The sequence below is a fragment of the Aedes aegypti genome, chromosome 2 (genome assembly GCF_002204515.2).
Source record: "Aedes aegypti strain LVP_AGWG chromosome 2, AaegL5.0 Primary Assembly, whole genome shotgun sequence".
Classification (NCBI taxonomy): Eukaryota; Metazoa; Arthropoda; class Insecta; order Diptera; family Culicidae; genus Aedes; species Aedes aegypti.
In genome coordinates, this window is record NC_035108.1 from 90796291 (window position 1) to 90824068 (window position 27778).

Here is a 27778-nt window from a genome sequence, read left to right on the forward strand (position 1 = left end):
AAAAATTTGAAATTTAAATTTAACAGAGACGCAAGTGTAATATTCTAATGGCAATTCAACTATTTTTAAAGTATAAAGTGATAAAAATTTCAATAACATAACGAAAAATATCAAAAAATTTAAAACATTTTCGATTACTCTTGTGGGATAATTTGCAACAACCTTCTAATCTTAAAACTAAATATAAAAATTGTTTTTTTTAATCGTATGTCTTTTTCCGATTGTTTATCACATTTAATTGTGTTTCCGGAGGAAGTTTTATGGAATGGAGATAATTCTATTTGAATTATGAAAGGTATACTGTATTTGGTGGAATTGAGCAATCTAATTTAATTGACTATTGATAGTATCAACAACCAAAACCAACCCCGATGTATCTGAAATGTTGAGAAAAAATGCTTCAATAATTAGAAATCTAATATAAATACCAACAAAAAATCTAAAAATCTTAAATTTTTAAGGTTTTGTCCGGCCATGCGCCACTGTGCGACGGTTTGCGTCAGATTGAAACCAAACACTTCGTAGATGCTAAGACAAACAACGTGATTTTGGACTACACACTTCAGAAGAATGCAGTGCCTTTTCAAGCAAGTCTAATGCGGATGCCACCGTTAATGGTGTTACGATGCTTGCAAATTAAATCAATTCAACTGGTAACCTCGGGCAGGCGCGGTGAAGTAATTTGGTAAATTTGGTCCAAATACAGGAAAAAAAGATGATTCGATCAAGAACAAATGATCAACAGTCAACCTAATGTGGTCTTCAACGGTCAACCTAACGTGCTGGAAAATTACCGGCAACCGAATGCCAGAGCAAAAACAACCAACCTGATCACGTTGATGTTGTGTCGTGACACCACAAGTTGTACGATGAGCAAGAGCCGTACGGCATCGCTGACCTATAGAGCTGAATACGTGGTCTCATCTGTGTAGAGAGGTAACCTATTGATCGAGGTGCCTGCAGCTAAGCGGGGGGAAAACGATGAGCAGCATGGGAAAATTTGTATCTCAACACGCGGGGCGGAACGCATCTATTCAGTGGCAGTGGATGATTGTAGTGTAGTGCTCATCACGGCAAATGCGGGACACCACGTGTAGTTTCTAACAAGGTCTTGTGTAAGGTGAAAATATTTAGCTACTTGATTACAGACTTCTTATTAGAAGTAGTCCACGAATTACGCTCCATTGGGAGGAAGAGGGTTGGCTCAAACGTAAAGGCTCATACCCAAATTTGAAATTTGCATTAAAAAAGCCTAATGGAGAGGATAGGGGATTGAATTCTGTATATGTATCTGTAAAGCTCTACTTAGTAGACGGTCACCTTACCTTTTCTTCCATTAAATTGGGATCTGAGGAAGTGCTCATAGGAACACAAAGTTGAGAAGCAGGCTTTGTCAAAATTGGGACGTAACACCAGAAAGAAGAAGAAGACGAGGAATAACGACGCATCATGACGTCTTGAATTCGAACGAATCAATTTCCATAGGAAGCGCTTCTGCGAATGGCTTCATGATTTTGAGTAGAAATAAAGCAGGAAATGTACAGCTTTTCAGCAACCAAGTAGGGAGTCGTAGGCTCGAATCCCATTGGTCGATGATCTTTTCGGGTTGGTAGAAAAGGCACAAAGATACAATATTGAGCATTGAAAATACGAAACTCTTATATCATGCCCACACAGTAATGGATCGCTTTGGCATTCAACATAGGATAAAACATATACTTTGACATAACACATATTTTTACAAGTCATACAGTCACCGCACAGTTATGGATCAACTAAGGGTCATTTTTCATAACAAAATATGATTAAAAAACATGGTGACGCTGTACAAAACAAAATTACGTCCCTGACACTGCAGAATATAGTTGTTTTTGAGAATACACCTCCAAATACCCGATTATTTACGAAAAAGTGTCGATTTCGATAGAAATGGCAAACGATGTCCACCCCACAGATGTGGATCAGTGAGAGAGGAGGATCCTTTTTATGGATCAAATCGACTCATATTATGGATCAAAACACTATAGCAGCCATTTATCTGGGAGGTAAACGAATGGTGTGGTTGTGAAAGCATACGTTTTGGCGTTTGTTTCGGAATCGTCTTATCCTTGATTCATAACGTTTCTGGGAAGACGGTTGACATTTTAAATATTCGCGTTTAAATCTAACTCTGTTCCATATATGTGTGCTATCCATAACTGTGGGGTGACTATACTATTTGTCTTCTATCATTTATAATGATAAATACAACCGCAAAATAATGACATTTTAACAAATGTTGAGGTTGGTTTCACAAAGCTATCAAAATATCATCGTTTTCTGTATGAAGAGTCATCAAAATTCATAAGCTCCTACAGCTGATAAAATTCAAATCTTATGTCATAAACGCTGCTCACTCGCTTAGACTCAGTATCATCTTTAGACAACATTTATCTTGATTCTTGATTTCAAATACTTAAGGCGGCTGAACTGGCTAATCAAGCTTAAAGCCTAATAAATAAATTCATAAATGAGTTACAACAAGTGATCCATGATATGGATCAAGAACGGATTGTTTGTCACAAATATGGATCACTTCAAAACAAAGTAGATTTCTGTCATATAGGATTTGAAATTTTTATGCAATAGCACTAAGGATAAAACACGAACAATATTAAGGGTTCTAAATTTCGCTTGAGCATGATTGACCGCCCGCAGTTGCTACTCCGTTATTGCAAGAACAGCTGTACTTACGCAGGGAACCAACAGACACTACTCGGGATCAGTAGCATCCTCAATGTGTAAGTACTGGTGCTCTCATTATTATAGTAAACAATACTGGCGCCGGCTGCGTCCGATGCAGGTCAATTTGGGAATGGGAGGGAAATGTTGACGTGTTACTTGCTTTACAGAAGCCGAGGAGTCCTCTGCACTTCCACAAGAAAACACTAGGAGTTTGGATATGGGAAAGAATTCGTTTTGGTAAACGATAAATATATAATTCGAAATGAATACGTGAGCATATACACGAATGACCGACACTGATAGTGTGGTTAATACGCAAACCGGACACCATACTGATATCGTTGCTCGCTCGACAGGAGCATACAACAGGTTCATCGTATCAAACTCTACTGAAGCGTTTTTTTTTTTTGTTTTACTCCAGCGCATTTCGTTTTTTCTTCCGCGCAACGCGAACCGGCCACAATGGTTCCGGATTCCGTCGCTCGCCCACAAGGAGCATGCAACAGATTCAAAGAATCTAACACTACCATTAAGGGTTCTAAATTTCGCTTTTGAACAAATACAAATAAATGAAAAGCTTCGTTTTGAGCGGAAACAGTTCGGTTTCAATTACAAGATCGTCAATTATCAAAAAATGTATCCAATAAATATAAAATCAGAGCACCAACTTGTTTAGTGATTAAATATGCCTGGAAGCAATGATAATTATCATGGAAGAAATGATAAAACGTTATTTATCAAAAATGTGAACTATCTGAAAAGCGCCTCCAGGTATTTTGTATTGATTCATCCCTAATTCCATTTCGTATTGTCCATAAAAGAATATTTTACCAGCTCCTACTCTTCTATTATTTGCAATAAGATTTGACCCATTGTTAACTTTCACCAAATCACTGCAATAAGGACTGTTCATTTTATGAAGTGAACCCTTTGTTTATGTTATATATTTTTTATTTAGTGATAAAATCGTAATCGGTTTTCTGTGCATCGTTCAACTATTATTCTACAATGTTATGAACATATAGAAACTTGCAATATGCTTCTGGCTGAAAAACCAAATAGTTTTTCCAAGAACTTATAAGAAAAACTCTTCATCAAAGTTAAGCATTATTTTTTGCTTGAAAATAATCCTATTTTTATGAACAAATTGTATGTTGGTATCCTTTACTATTCTACTAAAGGTAGAGCATTAAAAACATCATTAATATTCCACCATTCTTTGACACTAGGTCACTTTAGTGAGTTATTCCTTTTGGTCAAATTTACTGATATACCATTTACTACTACTAACTGGTAATTTTTTTCGAAATGCTCGAAAAATCACGATATTTTTACTGACATATTATTTTAAAGTTTTTCAACTTTTATTACAACTTGAAAGTATTTATTCACATTCAAACAAGAATTGGTCTGAGTTTCCGCGATTAAGAGGTTTTTAAAATGGATATCGAGTTATGGAGGGAAAATAACCTCTCACGTGACATCGACTAGTGGAGATATCGAGTTATAGAAATATCGACTTATGGAGAGCAAGGTGTATGGAAATTTGAAGGGATCGGAAAATCCATCGATTTATGGAATTTATCGAGTTATAGTATATCTCCACAGTTGACTGTATTTGTCGATCTACAACAAATTGTAGGTGTTTTTCTCAAAATATTTTGATCGGAAATCTTAGAATAACATATTATGAACATAATACGCGGAAAATAAATTCGATTTCATTACAACAGGGGATTTTTTTTATTTCCGTACAAAGTGGGCCGAAGGGTCTCAGATTTTCATGAAACTTTTTCCACAGGCAGGGCTCATCAATATATGAATAAAAAAAAATTGAGAAAAATTCAGGGTCGCTTATTTTCCCGGAAAACTCAGTTGGAATTTTTTTGTTCTCCTCTGACACTACTTACTTTGAAAAATCATAACTCAAGAACGAAGCATCGTAGAAACAAAGGTTTTTTAAGAAAATGAAAGCATATTTTCTCAGGAATAAAAAAAAACAAATGGAAAAAGTTTTCCACAAAATTTTCCACCGTTGACAAAATTCGTAAAGAAAAGCCGGAAAAACTATGCTCCAACTCGTGGAAAATTTTCAAAAAAATATTTTTGAGAAGATAATTTCATAAGCTTTAATCGCTGAAATTTTTGAAATGTACTTTTTTTTCGTTTTTGAGTTATGGCCAATTTTGTGGATAATGACCATATAAGCCTTTTCTTTGAAAACCCATATTTCAATCGAAGCATCGGAAAAACAAAGATTTTTTATCAAAGCAATTGCAAATTTTCTAAAACATCTGAAAAAAAAGATATGGGATTGGTTTTAATGAAGTATAAGTCGGAATGGATGATGTTTTTCATGAAAAATTACACCGCTAACAAAAACTGAAAAAAAAACTGTTTCTGCATCAATTTTTCATTACACTGAAAAGGGATTCTTTCTTTTCTATGGAACAAATAAGATTATTATTTTATTTTTAATTTTGTTTATTCAATTATTCAGTATACAACTTACATTTTCATCTTAATACTATCTATTTTTTCAACCGGGAAGATTGTCTTTGGTTGCTAACACCAGAAGATTTTCGTTTTTCGTTTCTTTGTATTATTAAGAACAAAGCATGCTGTATTTTCTTGGTTTTCATGTGCATCTGAGAATTCACTAGCAAAAATGCTTCGTTCGTCTTTTGGTATAAATGAATGATATTTTTTGTTCCAGGAATTGGAACAATGTTAGAAAATCTTTCCTGAAGAAATTTTTAAGCCTCTGAATAGTCATTTTCAGTTGCATAGATAAATTCCCAATCTTTTTTAAATTGGTCTTTCACCTTTTGCTACACAGCCCAGTCGAAAAATTGTTTGGCGTTATTAATTTCTGCTGACTTTCTAATACTAGCATCTCTAGCCATTCGCTTAATGTAAGGACTAAATAAACAACTCTATGATGGCATAGATCATTTTCCATATTAATACTATATTTGTACTTTCGTCAGGACGTATTTTGAACCTAGAAATTACACTCATACCAGTTACCTATTAATTTAAAATATTTTTCTTCAAAAAATCGGTTTAAAAATGATTTTATGATATCTGGTTAATTGTTGCTTCAAAACCAACTTGATGTTTTCCAGTAGGCTTTTGATTGACGATGCTTTCGAAGAATAAGCCTTTTTTTGAAAATAAAAAATATAAAAAATTTCTAATAATCATTGATTTTGATAGCCCCAAAAAATCTATCGTTTTAAACGTTGTGCCTTATTAGTGTAAAATATAATTTTTTTGGTGGCCTTTTTATTATCACAATATTGTACAACATTAGTCGAACGATCTACAGAAAACCAATTGTAATTTCATTAATAAATTAAAAAGATATTGCATATACAAGGTGTCCACTTTATTAAATGAACAGTTCTTACAATTGCTTTGAGAAAATCATATCATGATTTTGCTTGCTGATTTTTTTTTTCACTATTTGATCCATAATAAGGGAATTTTAGGATGCAGATCGGATAGCAGGCTAGCGTTTACGGTTTAGTTGCTCATTCAGCCTAGAAAAATTAAAGCTTATCTTATTTGTTCGGAATACTAGGAGGCGCTAATGAGTAAATAAATTTAGCTAAAAACGAAAATGTTTCTTTAGCAACTCCCTTTGTAAGGTTTGAACATATTCCAAAATTTCTCCATATAAATCCACATCGTCTTTGGACGTTAGGTGAGCCCTAAAAAAGCTGAAAATACCACAGGACGCTATTTTTATCGTAGGGATGTGAAAGAAAATATGGGAAGTTTGATGTTATTTTATTTTTATCGTCATAATCCTATATTTTACTGGTAAATCACGCGAAACCTTTTTAAATTTGAAAACATTCAAATTTCCACGTACGGCGAAATAGGGAACCACTAGAACCTTCGACGAAATTGTTCGTCAGTTCGAAACTATCAAGTTAAACTTTGCGTCCCTCGTCGTACTCAGTACTAGACCAAATTCGCGAGATCACATTTTCTATCATTCAAAATTGTTAATACATGTAGTTAAGTGAGATAGCATCCATTTATTACGTAACGCCTCAACTGGGTGACCTTACCCCCCCCCCCTACCGTCGAGCGTTACGTGATTTATGGATGGCGCCATATGCTATGTTAAGTTATGAAATTTGTGTCTTAGACAAAGTTGTTCAAAACAGCATTTTCTCTACAACTTTTGTGACCATCAACCTTGTACATATATTGAGAAGCTCTAAAATATATACCTCACTCTTAGGCGAAGATATCAGAAGCAGAGCATTTACTTACTGAAAAACATTCTAGAATACACCAAAATGCTTGAAGCATAACAAAGCACTGTGTATTATTTTCTCGATTTCATGCGCTTTTTGAATAGCGCCCAAACCGTTGATTTTAGCGATATAGTTTGTTCGGAGAAGTTTCTTGGTATATTAAAGCGCATCTTTTGACGGAAAAAGTTTTGTGATAAATCCACCTAGCAGTGAGATAGAAAAACTATTTTTTCAAAACATTTAGATAGGCACACACTTAAATTATTTTACGGATTCCTGTGAAATCTTAACAGCTGAACAGTTCGGTAAAATAAATTAACGGAGTACGGTAATTTTTTACAGTATTCGGTAAAAAATCACCGGAATCCGTTAAATTCCGACGAAGTTGCGGTGTTTTATTTCACCGAACTGTTCAGCTGTTGAGATTACGGTGAAATTCACCGTAAGAGTTTATGTGCATATTGTGTCTTCGGCAAAGTTAAAGAATTGGCAATTTGAAACAACTTTGTCGAAGACACGATTTTTCTATCTCTTATACTTTTTGAGATATATGCCGTTGTATGTGAATGGCCCCTAAAAATCATACTTTTTATCATAACATTTTTTCAAGATTTTTAACATTTTTTGTATTTTCTACAAAGTTGTTTGTCATGAAAAAACCCGTGTTTTTGCTGAACTTATCATCACTCTATCTTTTGAAGTAACAAAGTTATTCATGAATTACTCTTTTTTCAAGGGGTAGTTTAGGCCTCTATAACTGGCTTCGGCGCAAAATGGCGCAGACAACTCTTACAAATGATGAAAGTACCATATCTTCCCTTTCGGCATTTGATAAAAACTTTTGCCTATAAGCGTCTTTGCTTGGGTTCTAACTATCAAACAAATAAGCTTTATTAAAACGAATTCGACTGATAATTCTCTTACTTTAAGAGATAGAGAGGTGCGATGTTCAGCAAAAACACGCGTTTTAAGATGTTCAACAACTTTGTAGAAGACACGAAAAATATTAAAAATCTTGTAAAAGAGTTACGAATTTTTTAACACAAAGTACACAAATTTGTATGAAAAAACTCGTTCAGAACCATTTTTTCTCATAACTTTTTACTTAAATTTTTAACATTTTTCATGTCTTCTACAAAGTTGTTAAACATGTTAAAACGCGTGTTTTTGCTGAACAACGAACCTCTCTATCTCTTAAAGTAAAAGAATTATCAGTCGAATTCGTTTTAATAAAGCTTATTTGTTTGATAGTTAGAACCCAAGCAAAGACGCTTATAGACAAAAGTTTTTATCAAATGCCGAAAGGGAAGATATGGTACTTTCATCATTTGTAAGAGTTGTCTGCGCCATTTTGCGCCGAAGCCAGTTATAGAGGCCTAAACTACCCCTTGAAAAAAGAGTAATTCATGAATAACTTTGTTACTTCAAAAGATAGAGTGATAATATGTTCAGCAAAAACACGGGTTTTTTCATGACAAACAACTTTGTAGAAAACACAAAAAATGTTAAAAATCTTGGAAAAATGGTATGATGAAAAGTATGATTTTTAGGGGCCATTCACATACAAAGGCATATATCTCAAAAAGTATAAGAGATAGAAAAATCGTGTCTTCGACAAAGTTGTTTCAAATTGCTAATTCTATAACTTTGCCGAAGACACCATATGTCTATCTAAATGTTTTGAAAAATTAATTTTTCTATCTTACTGCTAGGTGGATTGATCACAAAACTTTTTTCGTCAAAAGTTGCGCTTTAATATACCAAGAAACTTCTCCGAACAAACTATATCGCTAAAATCAACGGTTTGGGCGCTATTCAAAAAGCGCATGAAATCGAGAAAATAATACACAGTGCATCGCCTTATTGAATTATCGAGTTATAGAATATATCAACGCAAAAAATCCCAAAATCGAAGGAACAAATTTTTGTATTTTCGATACAAATGTGAACACTCCTATAAGAAAGCAATATTATTTTGTTGATAGTATCTTACTAACTATTTTTTGGTAATTTTTTTTTCGAAATGCTCGAAAAATCACGATATTTTTACTGACATATTTTTTATTACTTTAGAGTTTTTCAACTTTTATTACAACTTGAAAGTATTTATTCACATCCAAACAAGATTTGGTCTGAGTTTCCGCGATTAAGAAGGTTTTTAAAATGGATATCGAGTTATGGAGGGAAAATTACCTCTCACGTGACATCGACTAGTGGAGATATCGAGCTATAGAAATATCGATTTATGGAGAGCAAGGTGTATGGAAATTTGAAGGGACCGGAAAATCCATCGAGTTATAGAATATATCCAGTTATAGTATATCGAGTTGTGGAGAGTCGACTGTAGGTAAATTGATACTTATATTTAGCTGTTCGGTAATCCAATCCGCATGGTTATTAAATTAATTAACTCATTACGCGTGGTAAAAATGGACAAATTATGGGTGAAATTATGAAAAAAATCCACGTGCTCGGCTGGGATTTGAACCCAGGACTCTTGTATGCAAGATGAGCGCTTTACCAACTAAGCTACCGAGCCACTTGATGAGCTTGGTTACAAGTTTAGAATTCAAATCCCAGCCGAGCACGTGGATTTTTTTCATAATTTCACCCATATTTTTCCATCTTTACCACGCGTAATGAGTTAATTAAATTGTATGTGTTTTTCTCAAAATATTTTGATCGGAAATCTTAGAATAACATATTATGAACATAACACGCGGAAAATAAATTCGATTTCATTACAACAGTGTTGCCAATTTTGATGATTGTCATTGTGCTTTGAGAGGTCTTCTGAGGATAAAACATTTGTTTATCTATTTTTCTTAAAATGTGAGGTAAGGACTAAATAAACAACTCTATGATGGCATAGATCATTTTCCATATTGATACTATATTTGTACTTCCGTCAGGACATATTTTGGACCTAGAAATTACACTCGTACCAGTTACCTTTTAATTTAAAATATTTTTCTTCAAAAAATCGGTTTAAAAATGATTTTATGATATCTGGTAAATTTTTGCTCCAAAAATAACTTGATGTTTTCCAGTAGGCTTTTGATTGACGATGCTTTCGAAGAATAAGCCTTTTTTGAAAATAAAAAATATAGATTGTCGAATTATCCAGAAAAATTCTAATAATCATTGATTTTGATAGCCCCAAAAAATCTACCGTTTTAAGAGGAAAATAACCATCATCGTTTAACAATTTTTCAATACCAGTTTTTTTGCTCAAATTTTAAGCAATGTTCATGAAAATCTATCATTGCATTATACTTGCTATCTGGATTGCAATGATAGAATTTATGTGGATTTCTTTAAATTTTAACGAAAAAACTGGTTTTTCATTTTTGATGATTGCTGATGATTGAATGATGGATTCTTGAGCCTTAAACGTTGTGCCTTATTAGTGTAAAATTTAATTATTTTGGTGGCCTTTTTATTATCACAATATTGTACAACATTAGTCGAACGATCTACAGAAAACCAATTGTAATTTCATTTTTAAAAGATATTGCATATACAAGCTGTCCACTTTATAAAATGAACAGTCCTTACAATTGCTTTGAGTAAATCATATCATGATTTTGCTTGCTGATCTATTTTTTTCACTATTTCATCCATAATATGGGAATTGATCCATGGTATTTTAGGATGCAGATCGGATAGCAGGCTAGCGTTTACGGTTTAGTTGCTCATTCAGCCTAGAGAAATTAAAGCTTATCTTATTTGTTCGGAATACTAGGAGGCGCTAATGAGTAAATAAATTTAGCTAAAAACGAAAATATTTCTTTAGCAACTCCCTTTGTAAGGTTTGAAAAATGAGTTTTCACTTAGAGATGATAAATTTTACAGAACTAACGTGTTGAACATATTTCAAAATTTCTCCATATAAATCCACATCGTCTTTGGACGTTAGGTGAGCACCAAAAAAGCTGAAAATACCACAGAACGCTATTTTTATCGTAGGGATGTGAAAGAAAATATGGGAAGTTTGATTTTATTTTATTTTTATCGTCATAATCCTATATTTTACTGGTAAAACACGCGGAACCGCGTGTGGTAAACAACGCGAAACATTCAAATTTCCACGTACGGCAAAATAGGGAACCACTAATGCCTTCGACGAAATTGTTCGTCAGTTCGTAACTATCAAGTTAAACTTTGGGTCCCTCGTCGTACTCAGTACTGGACCAAATTCGCGAGATCACATTTTGTATCATTCAAAATTATTAATACATATAGTTACGTGAGATAGCATCCATTTATTACGTAACGCCTCGACTGGGTGACCTTACCCCCCCCCCCCTACCGTCGAGCATTACGTGATTTATGGATGGCGCCATATGCTATGTTAAGTTATGAAATTTGTGTCTTAGACAAAGTTGTTCAAAACAGCATTTTCTCTACAACTTTTGTGAAAACACCAACCTTGTACATATATTGAAAAGTGCTAAAATATCTACCTAACTCTTAGGCAAAGAGATCAGAAGCAGCGCATTTACTTACTGAAAAACATTCTAGAATACACCAAAATGCTTGAAGCATAACAAAGGCGCTATTCATTATAAGCGCTAAACTTATAAAATCTCCCACAGTGCAGGGCGACTACTGAAAAAACTAAGCTGGGGAGCGAGCCCTGTTTCAGTTGAAATGCAATGCGTTCTCTCTTTCTCTTCACTACCTGCCTTTATTCTGCGTTTTGTTATTTTGTGCCTCTGTTTTTTTTGTACGATTTTCTGCTTTTTACCCAGTGCATTTTGCTTTATGGCTTTTCGATTCCTTTGCCATTTGTTAAGTTCTACCAGTGCTTTCTTCTCTCCTATATTCAGTCTTTTCCGCGTTGAGTGTATCCTGAATTGTGGCCTCCTCAGCTTCCATTTATTCTATCACATCTAATCGATTTCAGTCTTTCGGTATAGTACTGAAAAATTCATGTTAGTTAAAAATTTGTTTTCAATATTTTTTCCCCAAATTCTTCTCATTCATTGGTCATTCCCCAGAGCATTCTCTCCTCGTTCGCTAAGCTATAAATCGTAGCCTCGTATATCTTTATGGAGCCATTTTTATGCTCCTCGATTGCCCTGGTTTCGATTGACGACCGTTTTCGACCTCGCGATGAAAAACCAATCTTCGCCGTCGCATTTTTTTTTTCTCCTTTGCCCTGCTATCACCCACATAAAATTCCCTTCTATCTGACGCGGCAAGCCGCCCCAAAGTATAAGCACTCACTTAATCGGTCAAAAGGCTAATGTTCTAATTTTACGCACCATTACCCACTTTTGATCCCACGATTTGTGTTTGGGGAGCGTTCCCACCCACCGTCAACACCAAATCACGCAAACCTGAATCGGAATCAATGTAATGGCTTGCAATAGACAGGTAACTGCTCGAGTGAAGCTTGAGATCATATTTAGAACTAATTTTGTAATAAGTTAGTACTGCCAAAGCATAAATTCTAGCAACAGAAAATTCAGTGTCTTCTTCTTTCTGACGTTCGGTCTGTGCGTTCGGGGTTAATCTCAGGGTCTTTATATGCGTTATTACTTTCTTTCCCAATTCATCATTTCTCGTATAACTTGTGATCTTGCTCAAAAAGCCATTGGTAACCAAGTGTCTAGCTGGTTGTTAGCTAACAAACAACGTTATCCAACAATGGCACGATGAAGAGAAGATCCTCCTCTATCTCCTAGTGGTGATAGTTTTTATCCTGGTCCATTCATTTGCTTAGAAACAAGAAGCTACACACTCGGTTACCAATGGCTTTCATGGGGCGAGATCACAAGTTATGCGAGATTTTTACATTCGTTTATCGCATGGAAAGCAGGAAGAAACCTATGCTCTGGGAAGTTAAAAAATCGAACCAACAATATTTTCGACAGGTGGGATTCGAGCCAAGAGTCCTAAAGCTGAATAGCTGCGCGTTTACTGCTACGGCTATTTGGTCTCCAAATCTCCATTGACATCATTGAAAACGTATCACGCTATTAGTGACATCGAAATGAGAAGTAAATTTGTTGTGAATTGATGTTTGTAAATTTAACATTATTCAAGCTCATATTTGTCCGTGTTTAAACTATTGTGAATTCATGGTTGTAATCTAATGATTCTGATTTGCTGTCATTTTGTTGTTAAACTTTCCTCGGGTATACATTCGTTCTGGTGGGCTGCTCGTTGCTTAACGAGCATCACCATTCGCTTTCACTGTCTTCGTAGAACCCTCACGATTAAATTTGTACCGAAGTGAGTTGTTAACACTCTTTTATGTGCATTCGCTTGCTAACAAACTGCAATTCCTACTAGTGGGACCAAAAGGGATAACGAGTTGGTGGGGCTGTGGTTGAAGGCGGGCGACAGAAAAAAAGAGCCGTGTCAGTTTATAACCTTCACAGCAAACCAGACTATAGTGTCGCCTGTCGAAGGGAAAAAAATAACTAGAACTTGAAATCGATAGAATCGTTGCGGCAAACATTTTTTTTTTCATTTGCACCCACCCCTCTCAACCTACAATCGGAACGCGCCCACCGACAACCGACAGGCAGGATTGATTGGGGGAAGTGATGGTAAAATGAACATCTTAAGGATTCTAAAGAAAAAACTATATATTTGAATGGTTTTATAACACAACATCAAAAAAGGATTCAGGCTAATTTTACCGGTTATATACTGATTTTGAAAATTTTAAACGCATGGCCCAAAATATATATGTCAACAAGTTTCCAAAGTTATAGCATACAATTGCATTTATATACAAAAAATCTAAATAAAATTTGATTAAATGATTTTATACATCATATTACCTTTATTTTGTGATTAAATTGCGGATAACATTTCAAAATGTTATCTTAAATGGTCATATTTATGTAATTTTTTAGGTATATTAAAGTTATGTAAATGAAAACCAAATAAAATATTATAGCATTTAATTTCAATAGAGTTTGTACCTTTTGACAGATACGCGTATTTCTACCTCAACTGTAAAGCCGTCTTCAGTGTGCTGTACTAGACTCGACTCGACTCAAGACTAATTTTGGTTTTTCGTTGATGTGTTTAATTCAATTGACATCCGTATCAACAGTAACACTGAATTTTTGCTCTCAAATGTGTCTAAAAATTGACTAAAGCAAGGTGTTCATTTCGGAACAAATTCTCCTATCAAGCGACGTTTTGTTGTTCTGAATCGGAAAAAAAACTAAAATTAGGACACAGAGCGTCCATCAAAGTGCTGCTGTGGTTGTCGATTGTTTTCATAGTCGTTCTAGCTAAACTGGGTCTGGGAGTTTCGAAGGCTTTGAAAAATGCATTCGTCGCGTGATGATTTGTTGATTGTTTTGCTGAAAACTATAACTACAAATGAGTTTGCGGGGAATTGAATTTGGGAAAATTTAGGCTATTTATTTATTTATTTTTCATTCAAACTAATGGTTCACAGCGTTTCGAATTGTAATGACACAATATTAGCATTAGTATTGACAATTTTTTATCCCTGCAGTTTTAGCCCTTCAAAAATCCTCAAATCTTAACTTTTAATATCGATGCAATTAATGTGAAAATATGTCACAATATTTTCCCGGGAGCTCCTGTAAGAATTCTGGGATACATTTCTTCACTGATCTCCTGAAATTTATTAATCATTCGTGAAGTGACTTCTCCAAAAACTGCTTCATGAGTTCTGAAAGTACCTTTCTTTGTTGTTAATCTGGACATGTTTCCTTGATTTTTCCAGGAGAAAATCGTTAAGGGATTTAATACAGATTCTTCATAGGATTGCTTCTAGAATTTTTTAGGCATTGGGTCTGACGTCAATCTGACCAGAAATTTTCTTCGAAACTTCCTCTAATATCCCTGGAGTAATGCTTCCAAGAATACATCTCGAGATTCCTTAAAGTTTACTCTAGGAATTTTCTTGACAAACTTTTTAATCTTTCTGAATATTACAAAACAAAACAAAAATAAAACATTTTCTAGGGATTGTTTTCTATGTCTGCTTATCAAAATATTTTGCGTCATTGGATAATTCAATCCCACTTCAATACTTCCTAACACAGTGTTTCTAGGATTCCCTGAATCCTTCCCCCATTCTTTTAAAGAGTTCATCTAAGACATTTTATAAATTATTGTTTGATGGTTCTCATCTGTACGCCCACTGCGAATTCTTCGAGGAAGTCCTTTGGATATTTCTCCAAAAACGAGTTTCATAAATTATTCAAAAAAGTTCAGGAACTCCACCATCAAATTTCGCAGGGATTTTCCCCGAAATTCGTGCTCAAATCTCACTTGAAACGATCTTCGAAGATTTTTCCAAAAGCTCCGCTAGTAATTTCTCCAGATTATTGATCATAAATTTTTAATCAATTTCCTCAGATTTCAATTTGCTTTCACTACTATTATTCTGAACACAACCAAAAGCATTTTGTGCGATTTTATATTTTCATAACATTGTTGAATAATAGTTGAACGATGCACAGAAAACCGATAACGATTTCAGCAATAAATTAAAAAGTTATAGCTTAAACAAGCTGTACACTTTATAAAATGAACAGTACTTAGCTGCACATGCTCTAATAGAACAACCGAGAAACATCCCTGACGAAAAGTTTCAATGTCTGAAGCAGGATAAAACTCACACCATATGACAATTTTAATGATTTTGGATAATTTTTAGATTTTTCCACCAAATTTTTGCAAATGTTTTTCAAAGATCATGAGAGTACGGTTCTAATGCCACACCAGTTTAAATTTTTGGTCGACCTGAGAAATATAGCCATATATTTTCAGTGTATTTGTTCACATACACAAATAAAAATGTTGTAATCAAAGCCAAAAAAATAATTGTCGAAATATCTTTGAAGTAAGATTGATCTGTTACCTTTCAAAAGAGCCATAGAGAGTTCCAATTGGATGTGTTTCTAGGGGGTGACCTAAAATTTTGACAATGTAGTGTTTGACACCTTTTGATATGGAGGCCAGCACTGACTTATGGAAATATTCTTGACAAAAATCAAATGAACACTGATTTTTTTCTGGGCAAGCTACCATAGGAAATAAATTGAAGGAATACATAAAGAACTTTTAGAGAAATATCAAAAGGAAATCTCTCAGACACCTTTGGCAGAATCAATGTGTAATAATTTATAAATTTTCCTAGTTCATTGTGGTCATTTTTGAGCAATTTTACTTATGGTAACATAACATAGACAATATTTTTCTCATGCATTTGGAAGATTAACGGGTTCTTTAAAAAAATGCAGGGATGAAACAGCACTGCTAGTAGGAAATCCTACAAAAAAATATAATATAATTCATAAAATGAATACTCAAAAAAAAATCTCGTATGAATTTCTGAAAACAAAAATACCAGGAGAGTTCTTAAAAACAGAACGGTTTATAGAAAACATTTTTTTTTTCATCGTGAGAACCGAGGAGGAATCCTAGGCAGAATTCCTGAAGAAATTTGTTGAACTTACAGGCATCCCTGAAGAAATATTTGTTAGAATCTTTTACGAAGCTCCTGGAAGAATCTGATGGTAAATTATTTTTTAAAGATTCCTAGAAGGAAGATAATTTCCTAACAATTTCCTCGAAAAAAATCCTGAACATAATCCACGGACAATTTCTTTGAGAAATTTTATTTAATTTAATTTAAAAAAAAAATGCCATGGAAAACTCTTGATATATTCGTTGAAGAGATATCTGGAGGCAGCTTACAATGGATTTATTGAATATTAGTTTGAATAAATTCTGGATGAATCTTTTGAGGTGCGTATGTAGTAATTCCTGTAGGAGTTTTTGGATAGTTCCATGCAGAAAGTTGTAGAGAAATTTGTGTAAAAATCTTTGGAAATTTATTGGAATTGTGTTCGAAATTTATTGTTTAACAAATTTATGAGCGAATACATAGAATCATTAATAGAAAGATATCTGAAAAAATAGCATGAAGCCCGAAAAAATCTAAAAGAGAATTCCTGAAGGAATACTTTGTGGTATCATTCTAAATCCTGGTAAAACTCTTTGAATTACTAATAAAACGCTCTGAGGAATTTCTAGAAATAATTTCTTGAATAAATCCTGAATACAAATTCTGAAAAATTCTTAGAGAAAGAATTTTCGGAAAGAAATGCCGCAGGAAATCTTAGTGGTATCACTAGAAGAACTTCATTCAAATCAACGACGAATATTAGAAGTAATAAATCTTTGGAAATAAAATCCTAGAGGAATCCCTGGAATCATTTCTCAATAAAATCACACACCAGAAGGTATCCTCATAAAAATCTCGATGAGATCCGAAGAAGAATTCCTGAGGGTTCCACTGGATTATTTTGCAGGACAACTTTTTCGAAAAATCCGTTGACACATTGGTGCACGATTTTCTATAACTATTCCTATTGCTATACTAAGATTCTCGAATTCATCAGCAGGATTTCAGTGAAATTGTGAACTGATGCCTGTAGTAGTAATTCGAATATTTTGGTCGATTTTGAGTTGAGCATACTGAAATATTCTGCTGTTTTAGGATTTTCAGTGGTATTTTTAAGTGATTTTTTTCCGTTCAACAGAAAAAAATAACATAACACTGCGGAACACGTTTTTGTCTCCAGCATCAAAATACCTCTATTTACTTAATTAAGGGTTGATGAATCCATTGCCGTTTACAGAAATATTATAGCACGTCTCATTTTTGAGATATTGGTTGTTGAAAAATGCGAAAATTGACTATTTTAGCCAACTTGCATGCAAGTTTGCCAGCTTGTAAGGCAATTTATTTGCTCAATTTGCCACAGAATTCAAACTTCATGTGTATAACAATACTTATCATCAAAGTTTATAATGTTTTTGAAGCGGAAAAGTTATTTTTTGATGATTTAGAAAAGTATTGTATTTTGCCATATAAGAGAAACGAGGAATTTTGTATGGAGACTGCAAGCATGTTGAAAAAGATCGGTTTAATCTAAACTTAATCGTGAAATTTCAACCAAAATATATCTAAAACGAAAGTTTAAGTCCTCTTTTGCATTCTTGGTGGAAAAGATCACAAAAAAATTGATAAAATATACTTAAAATTTTAGGTAAATATCTATAAAACCAATGTTTTATACAACTTTGGCGACCTGTAGCTAAAAATTGTGACGTGCTGGAACATTTATGAGAACGGCATTAGTTTCAGCAACTCCAAATCTACTAGAGACACATGATTTGATCCTTGAGACACGCAAAAATGTCATTTTTGTTGCGCTGTGTAATTCGTAGAAATGTGATCTAAAGAAATTCTTCATTTATCTGTGGAGAAAGTTTAGAAATAATTCCCGGAAAAATTGTTAGAAAACTCATGTCAGAACCTGGATAAATCTATTCAAGAACATATGTATGAATAGTCCAAGATAAACTGGAAAAAAAATGTCAATACTCTCTGGAAGATTACGTGCTGGAATTTATTTAAGAAGAATCTAGAAGAACTTTAAAAAAATGTAGCAGGAACATATGCAGGAAACCTAACTTGAACCTGAATTCCTTGAGAAATTTTAGAAGAAAATCCAGGTAAACTCTTTTACGTATTGACCAATATCTTCGTAGAGTAATCCTTTGAATATGCGTTCAAATTTCCATGGTAAAATCCTAGGGGAAATATCTAAAGAGATTCTTGAATAAATCACTGTAACAACATTATAAAGAATCACTGAGAGGATTTCTAAGAAAATCCCAAAGAGAATTCTTTGTAGGAAGGCTTGAAGAAACTGTCAGAGAAACACCAAAAGACGTTCTTTCTGGCATATTTTGAAAAATACATGAGATGAATTTCCTTAACCCTATGGCATTTTTGGCCAATTTTACATAGTGTAATATAGAAGTTATTATTATAATGGAAGTGATGAGATCTCTGTAGAAAACACAAATTCAAAGAAATCATGAAGAAATGTCAGGAGGAATTCTTAGAAGTATCTATAAAGGAAGTTGTGGGCGTCGTGGCCGTGCGTATAGTGCTACCAAGCATTTAGCCGCATCGTGTCAAGGAGTGTGGGTTCGATTCCCACTTCACTTCGGAATACTTTTCGTCAAAGTATTTCGACTGTACCACATACTGTTGGGCGTTGCATACTATCCCGTTATCTAGTGTGGTGCTTCCTTCAAAGGGCAAATCGTCCACAGAAAGCATTAACGTATCGTTGTCTTTTAAAGTTCAACTGAAATAATCCTTTAAAAAATTCCCTTTGAAAAGTTTCTGGAAGAATACCTGATGGAATTCAAGGAGGCTCAGAGCGAATTAAGAAAAAAATCTTACTGGAATCGTTTATAACGATATAACCCTAGAAAACTCAATTTCAGGTTTTAAGAGGAGATGTACAAAGCACTGTAACAATTAAATTAGATTTAAGCGATGAATTATTGAATTGTAACTGAATTAGTTTTGTTATGTAGATGCCCTTCCTTCGCCCCTTTCTACAAAAGGTAACAATTTACAGAGACAATAGTATTTTGTTACTTAATGATAATAAATAAATAAAATAAATAATAAATAATGCTTCAGCAATTTGTAGAATAATTCAATTCCAGAAGAAATGAAAGGGAGATTTCAGCAAGAATTTTCTGAAAGCAAAATCTTGTGGGAATCGAAGTGCTCGGAATAATGTTTGGGGAAACATTTTTTTTTAAATTGTTATTTTGAAATAAAATATTCTAGTAAGATACTGAACACTCACTTTTATACGCGAAATGTGATGCATAGGAATAAAATCGAAGAGCACCATCTTTTACTGTCATCATCGTAAAATTTTAACGTTGTAAAAATCACTCTGTTTGCCGTACCAACACATCAATCTTCGGCTTTTTCGACAGGACAAACGATTACAACAATGGATCGTCACTGTGACGTCTCATCTGCACTCTCTTAGTCGCAATGCGTATGAGGAAACCTCGGCTCATAGTTTTAATATTCGTCACCGGCGATGGCGACCCAACCAAAAGCTACTCTTTTCGCTGCTCACTCAGCACCCCATCAGCAAGAAAACGTTGGCGTGTGAACTAAAAATAATCACTTTTTAATAATTGTCGGTCGGGTCGCTATATTTAAGCGGTAGAGTGGCGCACCGAAGTCGGAGACTATCTTTCGAAAAGCATCACCCAAAAGCATCCGCAGAGTTCGAGCAAGACAAGAATCGTATCCAAATCCCCAAGTGAGTGTCCTTATCTGCGAGTAATGCGTGAGTGAAATCTAAGTTATGACATAATCCCAGACATTTACATTCCATTAGTCTAACAGTGTTGGGGTGTCTTTTGAGCGGGAAGGTCACTACACCAAAAATGTGAATAATTCGGTAGAGATTGGTGGATGAAGACATTTTTATCAACCTACAGTCCGAATGTCCGATCCAATAAATTGTCGCCTATTTTCGATTGTTGACCATTCATGTACGTCGTGTGTACAGATCCATGCTGCATTGTAAAAGAATTTCGCATGGGTTCTTATCAATACCACATTTTTTAACGACTGAATATTTTTAAATAATATGTCCAATAATTTAACTACTTGATACGCCTATCGAGATTAACGTTCGATGATGTCTGTATTTTGCGGGAAGCATATCATATCCTAGCAAATTCCATCAAGTACAAATTTAATCAAACACCGTTCTCCGTCGACAATGAACTTTAAATTACTTCATACCTACCGGCATCGGTTGCAAAACTGTACATCAAACTTCAAACTACTCTCATAAACGACTGCCACCACCTCAGCTATGGCTGACGGTATGGATTGCAAAATTATGCATCCGACTGACGACGGTTGAAGTCTAGGAGGAACATAGATACTTTGTACAGCACCTTAGCAGAACGCCCGTACCAGACAGAAGGATCGTTGCACGATTTGCTGCTCTTCATCACACTTCTTCAATGTTGGTGTGAAAATATGCAGCACGAAAAGAAGTATGTTAGCTAAATAAATTGTAGATCCAATCGTCATCTTGTACATTTAAACTATCGTCGTTTTGCCTGTGGATATTTAACATTACAACTCTGTTCATTTTGTTGGAGATGTTAACGAGATCTTAGAAAAGTAGTATTTTTGCATGCCTTTACTTTATTAATCATCAGATGATATCAGGCTGAAAACTTATAGAATCTTGTTCAACCCTGCCTAATCGATTTACATCTAATGAATTTCCCATTTCTCTTTTTTACTTTCAGGTACGAGTACGAGCCTCCCTCAAGTCATTTGAATCGATGTCATCAATTGAAACCTTTCCATCTTCCGAAAACATCAGGAATCTTGCACGGTTTACATTACAAAGATCATACAAGATTAACCCTTTAATACCCAACCCCGCCTTTAGACGGGGTACACTTTCGAATTGTGTGTATTTTTTCGTAGCTTGGAAATCAAAATGATTTTATTTTTGGCATAAACCTTGACTCATAACACGCATATAAGAAAAGTTTTTTATGACTTTTGAAAGTTTTTTGTATTTTTAAAAATTGTTTATATATTGTATTCTTATATAAATTTTAAATGCCTGGAGTTCATTTAACGTGTATTATAAAAAATCGTAGCTTTTATATTTTTTTTTCTGATCAACCTACCACAGAAGAAGAGCTTGATGGTATTGAAAAGATTTCAAACCTATTTTTTTTCCATTAATTACATGGAAAATAAAAAAAAAATGAATGAAAAAATAATATTTTTAAAAGTACCGTAAAATCGGGTGTAATTGATCAGAAGGGTGAAATTGATCATCGTATCACACGATTTTATTTATTCGTAATGGAGCACAAATATCAATGTAAGTTGCAGTAAATGAACGTTGCTTGTCGTAACTATTGTCTAATTGTGTATTGTGAAGTTTTTTGCGTTAAAAAATGTTTGTTACTATGAAAATATCGTATAATTTGAAAATCATGCACGGTGCAGTGTTGACAAACACCTATGAACTTCTATTTATAAGCAAGGATTTGAACATGGTATAAACCTGAAAGCTTGTGAGGATGCATGAGATATATCCCCAAACCAGATTTCATCACCAAAACTCGTACCAATTTGCTCATATGGTTGAAATAATTGAATTTCTGTTACATATTATTGAATTCCTTAGGAAATTGCATACATTTAGGCGTTTTCCGCGTAATTATTGAAATTTAACTATTCGTTATTTATATAAATGTTGCATTGTTAAGAATTTTACAAGCATATTCGGATTCAGGGAGCTCAAATTTATCATATAGAGTTGTTTTGAAAACTTACGATAATGGCATTGACAAGTGATCAATTTCACCCCGAAATGAGATCCTCTGTTTTTTTTTTTATTTTAGAGGTATTTGTTAACACTAAAATGACATTTGTTAGAAAATTTCGGTACATAAGTCGATGAGGCTCACCTTCGTACTTGTTTTACCGCATTTAGTTGTTTGGTATTGTGAACATTATAGAAAAGAGACTAGAAGAATCGTGAAATCTTATCAATTTCACCCGAAATTACGGTACCGTAAAAACTTGAATTCTTATTATTGCCTAAAATCAGTAACTAGAAAAGGCTTCAAGAAAAAATAAAAAAAAGGTAGGGATGTTTAAAAATAAAAATTATAAAAATCAAAAATCAAAATTCATAGATTTGCGAATAAAAATATAGCATTGTCCAAAACGTGTTAAGAACGATTTTAGATACCTAACTAAAAATGATATTTTGATCAAAAATAAAAATTTGGATATCAGCGGGTTAATTTATGGTAATGAAAAGAGGACTTTTTGGAAAATTTTGGCAGGATATATCTTGCGGCGGATGTTGAGATTACGACCACCATACTGGGAGGTAGATTAATCTTGATAGTGATTTCAGTAGAACGAATTACGATAGTTTTTTTTTTCTGAACTCCGTAGATTTTTGTTATTTCGGCATAGTATTTAGTCCTAGGTTTTCTAATAAATTAATCAAAATGCTTACAGAAATTCACTGGAAATCTTCGGTGTTCCGGTGAGAATCCTGTAATTCGATTGTTAATTTTAGGATTACGGTGGGAAACCAGGATGTCGATGGACACCGTGGATTCCGAGGAATACGCTGGTTTTTTTTTTTTTAATCTGAAGGATAATTTTCTCCGGAATACCAGGGTTCTAACTGTCACTGTCTGCAACACAGAGTCACTAAAGTAATTTTTTCAGAAAATTGGTCACTTAAGTCAGTATTTTCATGATGAACGATAAATACATTTTAGGCTGGGTTAGCTTCTCAAGCTCAAACAGCTAGAAAATAATATTTCGTAGATATTTGATATTTTGAAGACATCCATTTGACATTTGGAAATCATAGGTTCAAAAAGTAGGGATTTTTTTCTGTTTCATGGTAGATAAGTTTCCTCAGACATTTTCTGTTAAGAAATCTGAGATTTTTATGTGGGTTTTTGGAAAAAAAAATCGGTAAAATTTCTAGAAACGGTATTTAGATGAACTTTTTAGCTGAGGTATCTAATTGTTTGACGAGAATACGTGGAGGACTGTTCACCGATGACTAATGCAAAACACTCATCTGATTCGGTTTATCTCGAATTTGTTGATAATCAATGGCGCCTTAAAGGAGAAAAAAGATTGAATTTTATAAAAATATTTCCAATATTTCCAAGAGTGTTTAAAGAAATCCATTTACAGTTACCATTGAAAATCTTACTTAGAATTCTTTCATCAATATTTCAAAATGCCCTAAACTATAGATTTTTCTAACTCTTTAAATTTTGAAACATCTTCTTTTTTAGAATTCATGGCTTAGGTATTTAGGTATACAAGTACCGGCTGAAATCAGAGGTTTAAAAAGCGACCTAGAGTGGTATAACCAATTGACATTACCATTCTCTTCACGATGTTTTTTTACCAATTACAATTAGGTGACCTGAGTTCAGATTGAAAGCATGTTTTGGCCCTCAAGTCTTATTTCGGTTTGATAACTGTTGAAATTATAAATTATTAATGTTCACTTGCTATGATATACATTTTTACTTCTAGATATTTCTATTGGATATAATACATGTAATTTTGAAGTTCCTTTTTATCATTTTAGTAACTAAAGTCACTATTATTTTCCAGTCTGGCCGCTACCCTGCATTGAAATCCCAAAGTTCCAGCCTGAATTCCAAAGATTCCATTTCATTTAGACCAAAATCATAGGATTCCCGCTGGAACCTAAGAAATCTCATATTTTCCACAGGAAACTTAATACCGTAATTTCGGGTGAAATTGATCATTTTTCACGAGTTTTCTAGTCTGTTTTCTATAATGTTAACAATGCCAAACAACTAAATGCAGGAAAACAAGTACGAAGGTGAAGGTGAGCCTCATCGATTCATGTACCGAAATTTTCTAACAAATGTCATTTTAGTGTTAACAAATAGGGTTTCAATGCTAGTAATGGACCCCTTAGTAGCTGAAATTCATTCTAGACGCTTTTCCGCAATGAAATCTCAGACGCATATACGTTTTGTAGAGTCTAACAACAAATTCAATGTCTTTACTCCATAGTACGTCTATGAAACATACAAAATCATTCGATTTTTCCAGCGAAATATGCATTTGAAAAACTGTTGTCCGAATGCCTATTATGGACCCTCCCGGGGTCCATAATAGGATTGTTTACAAATTTGACGTTGCGTATTATGGACCCTCCATTTGATTCCCATGTAATCCGGCTCGCTGCTGACGAGCCTATTATGGACCCACCTGGAAATGCGTATTATGGACCCTCTTGTGTGGTTTCATTTACAAAACTGTTCAAATATCTGTATTTATGCGTCTCAAACCAAATATTTTGCCTGAAACTGCTGATTAACAATGTAATCGAAGTTCTCCCGGTGGATTTTCATAGGAATAAAGTTGCTTTGAGTGTTAATTTTATGTTTTTCTGTAGAGGGTCCATAATACGCAAAGGGTCCATAACCGGCTTCGACTCCCTATCTCTAAAATAAAAAAAATCAGGGGATCTCATTTCGGGGTGAAATTGATCACTTGTCAATGCCATTATTGTTAGTTTTCAAAACAACTCTACATGATAAATTTGAGCTCCCTGAATCCGAATATGCTTGTCAAAATCTGAACAATGCAATATTTATATAAATAATGAATAGGTAAATTTCAAGAATTACGCGGTAAACGCCTAAATGTATGCAATTTCCTAAGGAAATCAATGATATCTAACAAAAATTCAATTATTTCAACCATTTGAGCTAATTGGTACGAGTTTTGGTGATGAAATGTGGTTTGCATCCTCACAAACTTTCAGGTTTATACTATGTTTAAATCCTTGCTTAGAAATAGAAGTTTATAGGTGTTTGTCAATACTGCACCGTGCATGATTTTGAAATTTTACATTATTTTCATAGAAATAAACATTCTTCAACACAAAAAACTTCACAACACACAATTCGACAATAGTTACGACAAACAACGTTCATTTACTGCAGTTTACATTGATATTTGTGCTCCATTACTCATAAATAAAATCATGTGATACGATGATCAATTTCACCCTTCTGATCAATTACACCCGATTTTACGGTACCTACTTTATGTATTTTTTCCGAAAACCTTTAGTCACCTAGATTTTCTAGCGAATACTCAAAAATATTAAGGTTATCACAGAAATTCTAAATTGTTTACTAAAAGCGTAATGTTTTTACGAAAATTTCAGAATGATCACTGTTAACGCACATAAGAGCGTATGTTTGTTTGGATAACTATCGAGTTGTATTTAATCATAGCAAAACTGAGTCCAGAACTCGTGTCTAGCTGTAGGCTAACTAAAGGTAGTTTATTCTGACTTAAACATTAGAGTTGCTCTTACTGCGCGTGGGTTCTAACTATTTCAAGGACTCTTATCTAAGCCTATCTACTATGGTGAGTTTATGCTTTTTGAAGACAAACAAATTGATATAAAATTCAAAGGAGACATAGAGTACAAAGCATTACAAATTGAAGCATACAGATATAAATTACCTACACATATTTAACACTGCACTGGTTCCCACGGAAATCCCAAAATGCACATTTGAAGCACAGAACTCTAATCGGAATCGCTCAATTTCTACAGATGTACCAGAATCGCGAAATTCCTCCGACAATCCCAAAGTTCTAATCGTATCAGAATCCCAACATTCTCACCTGATTAACTTTGGATTCGTTTTTTTTTTCGGCCAAATTATAAGCTGCAGTAAGATGCTTTTATATCAGGAGCCCATTGTTGCAAAATATAGGCACAGTAGCTTTCATAACAATTCTCTGTTGAAAAGAATAAATATTCCTCCATGGTTTGTTCCATTATTATTTATTTTTAGAGATTACTACTGAAACACCTTTCTTAAAAAAGTTTTTTGAGAAATCCCTGGATAAGTTCTTGGAGGGATTCCTGGAGCAATCCCTGAAGAAACCTCTAGAAAAATGTAAAATAATGTAGAGGAATACCTTTCTAAATTCCTGGAAGAATCTCTGGAGAAATTCTTGCAGGAGCCTATGTTCCCAAGGAAATCTCTGGAGGAATTACTGAATAAATTTTTGGAACATCGTCTGCGCAAATTGCGTAGAAGAAAAGCGTGTTTCATAAAAATATATAGTCGATTCTCTATCAGATTATGACTGGAATAATTTCGAGAGAAAACCTTGTAGAGATTTTTATGGAGCAATCCTTGGAGAAATTCCTGAAGAAAAAGCTAGAGAAATCACTGGAGGTGATTCTGGAGAAACTCCTGTAGGAATCTCTGAAGTATTGTCTAAGTTAATTACTAAAGGACTCCTGAAGGCACCTCTGGAGAACCCTTCAAGGTATGCCAGACAGAATCACTGTAGTGATTTTGCTGGTGGAATCCATAGAGCAATCCCTGTGAAAACCCCTGTAGAGATTTTTCTGGAGAAATCTCTGGAATAATCTTGGAAGAAATCCTAGGACAAATCTCTGTAGGAATCACTGACGGGATTTTACACGATAAATTTATGTAGAGATTTTACTTATGTAGAGATTTTACTCGAGAATTTTTCGTAGAGATTGTCCTAATGTAATCTCTGACGAAATTCTTAGGATAATTTTTGATAGAATTTTTGCAGACATTCGTGGAAGAATTTCTCGAGGAACTCCGGAGGATTTTTCGGAGGCCCAGAGCGAATTCCCGGAGAAAATTATCTGGAAAAATCCTTGAAGTAAGTCATGTTGCGATTTTCCTAGTGGTACCTCTGAGAGAATTCAAAAAAGATATTCTTGAGGAATCCCTTGAGGAATTCCTGGTGGAATCCCTCGAGCGATATGTGGAGGAATCCCGGGAGATCCGGCATAATTCCTGGGTGAATCACGAGAGCACTAATTGGGGATATCTTCGTATGTATCCGTGGAGGAAAGTTTAGAAACATATCTTGAGTAATTCTTGAAATGATTGTCCTAGTGTAACTCATGGAGGGATTCCTGAAGAAAGTCTTGAAGATATCTCAGCAGGAAACCTTGTAGAGATTTTCCTGGTGGAATCCTTGGAGAATTCTCTGAAAGATTTTCTACAGGAATCTCTGAAGGAATACCAGGAGAACTCGCTTGAAAATCCCTAGAATAATCTCCGGAAATTCTGGAAGAATCTCAGTAAAGATTTTACTGGAAAAATCTATAAAGAAATCACTGGAGACATTCCTGTAGGAACTCCTTGCGATCTTCCTTGAGATCTTTGAGGGAATATATGTAGATATTTTCTTGTAGAAATCCTTGGAGGATTCCATTATCGAATCCCTGGAGGAACTCTTGGAGGAATTGTTTATTCGAGCAGGATATAACAGATAT

At 34.2% G+C, this 27778-nt stretch overlaps 1 protein-coding gene and 1 non-coding gene across 6 annotated transcripts in view; one reads left to right on the forward strand and one right to left on the reverse strand.

The window, feature by feature from the left end:
* The window catches only part of LOC5573460 (amphiphysin), a 188828-nt gene that overhangs the window by 58119 nt on the left and 102931 nt on the right, over nt 1–27778 (forward strand). The gene's annotated exons all lie outside the window — the stretch shown is intronic.
* Trnaa-ugc lies at nt 9466–9537 on the reverse strand. Its single transcript has one exon. It is a non-coding gene; the product is annotated as a tRNA-Ala (tRNA).